The 3,481-nt window shown below is 43.3% G+C and overlaps 1 protein-coding gene across 1 annotated transcript in view; it reads left to right on the forward strand.

Annotated features, from left to right (window-relative positions):
• The window catches only part of SKA2 (spindle and kinetochore associated complex subunit 2), a 51,324-nt gene that overhangs the window by 36,531 nt on the left and 11,312 nt on the right, over positions 1-3,481 (forward strand). The gene's annotated exons all lie outside the window — the stretch shown is intronic.

The following is a 3,481-nucleotide window of genomic DNA, read 5'->3' on the forward strand; positions in this document are numbered from 1 at the left end:
TTTTTATCTTTAGTAGAGACAGGGTTTTACCATGTTGGCCAGGCTGGTCTCGAACTCCTGACCTCAAGTGATCCGCCTACCTCAGCCTCTCAAAGTGTGGGGATTACAGACATGAGCCACCACGCCCAACCAATATTTGTCTTTGATAGCACTTGCCAGCAGACGAGAAATATTGCGTTTTACAGTTAAAAAAAATTCCATAAAATTAAAAAAATTTTTTTGGATTGGGTAGAAGTACAAGTTAAACTAACATTTTATACAAAATTGGGAAAATTTCATGAATGTTTAGTTTTTACTGTTTATTTCATGGAATGCTAGAATTCTATGGGAGTGTAGTTTGTACTGTTCTAGCTCCCTATTCTTTTTTCTCTCTCTTTTTTCTTCCTTTTCTTTTCTTTTTCTTTCTCTCTCCCCCTCCCTGTCTTTCTCTCTTCCTCCCTCCCTCCCTCTCTTTTTCTCTCTTCCTTCCCTTCCCCTTACCCTCTTTTCCTCCCTTCCTCCTTTCCTTCCTTCCTTCCCTCCTTCCCTCTTTCTCTCCTTCCTTCCTTCCTTCCCTCCCTCCCTCTTTTCCTTCCTCCCGTCCTTCTTCTCCCTCCCTTTCCTCTCTTCCCTTCCTTTTCCTTCCTTCTGTTGCCCAGGCTGGAGTTCAGTGGTACGATCTTGGGTCACTGCAGCCTCGGCCTCCCAGGTTCAAGGGATTCTCCCTCCTCAGCCTCCCAAGTAGCTGGGATTACAGGCTCAGGCCACCATGCTTGGCTAATTTTTGTATTTTTTAGTAGAGATGGGGTTTCACCATGTTAGTCAGGCTGGTCTCGAACTCCTGACCTCAAGTGATCCACCTGCCTCAGCCTCCTAAAATGCTGGGATTAGTCGTGAGCCACCACACCTGGCCCCTTCCTTCCTTTTCTTCCTTTCTTTCCTCCCTTCCCTTCCATTCCTTTGTTCCTTTCCTTTCCTCCCCCTGCCTCCCCTTCCTTCCTTCCTTTCTTTTGTCTTAAAGATTGGTGTGACATTGCTTCTCAGCCTTTTGGCTAAGATCAAGTGTAGTATCTGTTCTTATCAGTTTAAAGACTCTGTATGTGTGTGTGTATGTGTGTGTTTTTAAGACAGGGTCTCACTCTGTCACCAGGCTGGAGTGCAGTGACAAAATCTCAGCTCACTTCAGCCTTGACTTCCTGGGTTCAAGCAATCCTCCCACCTCAGTCTGCCACGTGCCTGGAACTATAGGCACATACCACCACACCCAGCTAAAAAAAAAAGTGTTGAGATTACAGGTGTGAGCCACCTTGTCCAACCATTCTTGTAACCTTTTATCATCCACTTATGATAAGTAAAACCCTAAATTGGAAGTATTATAGGCACAAAATTAACTAAAGTGCAGCAAACACTAATAAAAGTTTACGAACACTACAGTTTACAAACACTAATAAAAGAATATAGAGGCTCCTGGCCAGGCACGGTGGCTCATACCTGTAATCCCAGCACTTTGGGAGGCCAAGGCAGGTGGATGACCTGAGGTCAGGAGTTCAAGACCAGCCTGACCAACATGGAGAAACCCCATCTCTACTAAAAAAAAAAAAAAAAAAAAGACCAGGTGGTGCACGCCTGTAGTCCCAGCTACTCGGGAGGCTGAGGCAAGAGAATTGCTTGAACCTGGGAAGCAAAGGTTGCGGTGAGCTGAGATCCCGCCATTGCACTCCAGCCTGGGCAACAAGAGCAAAACTCCATCTCAAAAAAAAAAAAAAAAAAAAAAAAGGATGTAGTGGTTCCCAAGAGCCAGTTACTCAAATAAAACAGGCTATGTGCACAACAGTTTTTTCCTTTGTGGTATGTTGCTAAGTCCTAACCACAGTCCTAACCTGTCATAAACAGGCCATAAATGCAAATCATGTTGTCCTAAATTACTCACTGCCATGTCAGTCTTATTGATTGAGCTAATGTCATAAACACATGTATTATGGGTAGCTGCCTGACTACCCTGTCCTCTTTTAGCTCTATGGCCATTTATTTCTTATGCTTGATTTATCAAGCATATGCTTTCCTTTCCTAGTTTTGTGAGATCCTCAAGGATTAGTTCTTGCCACTTTTATTTTTTCCTGTATGAATCTGTATTTGGGGAACTCATCATTCTCCTGAGTTATATTAATATGTACAGATCTCTGCATATTTTACTACTGAGCTACATTCCAGTTACCTAAAGATCATTTATAATTAAGTTATGTAATTCATTATCACCTCATGAGGAAGATGATTTCTTCCCTCCTACCAATTTCCCTCCCAGTGTTAAACCTTTTTTTTTTCCCCCTCCCAGATAAAGTCTCACTCTGTTGCCCAGACTGGAGTGCAGTGGCATGATCACAGCTGACTGCAGCCTCAACCTCCTGGGCTCAGGTGATCCTCCCACCTCAGTCTCCTGAGTAGGTGGGAATACAGGTGTGTGCCAACACACCTGGTTCTAATTTTTTGCATTTTAGTAGGGATGGGGTTTTGCCATGTTTACTAGGCTGGTCTCACCTGGGCTCAAGTGATCCTCCTGTCTCAGCCTCCCAAAGTGTTGGGATTATAGGTGTGAGTCATCACCCCTGGCCTAAACTTTTATTTTTGTCAAATTAATTCTTGAATATATTTGAAGAGTTACAGAAATATAAAGCTTATAATTACAAAGAATAATGCTTCACATTCCCACCTTGGAGGATACCACTTCATCTCAGTGTCTTATGGTATTTCCTTTATATTTCTAAATAGTTAGCTTGTACTGCATTTTTATTTTTCCTCATCTGAAACATCTACTAATTTCCTGGATACGAACTGTTATACTTCACATCCTGGCTCTGCCTCTTATTAGCATTGTGATTTTAGCCAAGTCAGTCAACCTTTCTGTACTTTAATTTCCTCATCTGTAAAATGGAAATATTACTACCTACCTCAGAGGTTGAAAGAGAATTAGTTAACATATATAACTGTTTAGTCCAGAGTAAGTGCTATATGTTAGCTGTTATCACTAATAATAATCTCCTACTATAGCCCTGTTGTAGTAGCTCACACTTGTAGTCCCAGCTACTTGGGAGGCTGAGGTGGGAGGATCACTTGAGCCCAGCAGTTCAAGTGAGCTATGATTGCACCACTGCACTCCAGCCTAGGTGACAGTGAGATTCTAACTCTTTTTTTAAATTTTTTTCCAAGACAGAGTCTTGCTCTGTCGCCCAGGCTGGAGTGCAGTGAACATGATCTTGGCTCACTGCAACCTCTGCCTCCCGGGTTCAAGCAATTCTCCCACCTCAGCCACCCGAGTAGCTGGGACTACAGGCGTACGCCCACATGCCCGGCTAGTTATTATTATTATTATTTGTTTTGGTATTTTAGTAGAGACGGCATTTTACCATGTTGCCCAGGCTGGTCTCGAACTCTTGAGCTCAGGCAATCCGCCCACCTCAGCCTCCTAAAGTGCTAGGCTAGGATTACAGGCGTGAGCCACTGTTCC

Source organism: Mandrillus leucophaeus, unplaced genomic scaffold, assembly GCF_000951045.1.
Source record: "Mandrillus leucophaeus isolate KB7577 unplaced genomic scaffold, Mleu.le_1.0 Scaffold20, whole genome shotgun sequence".
Lineage (NCBI taxonomy): Eukaryota > Metazoa > Chordata > Mammalia > Primates > Cercopithecidae > Mandrillus > Mandrillus leucophaeus.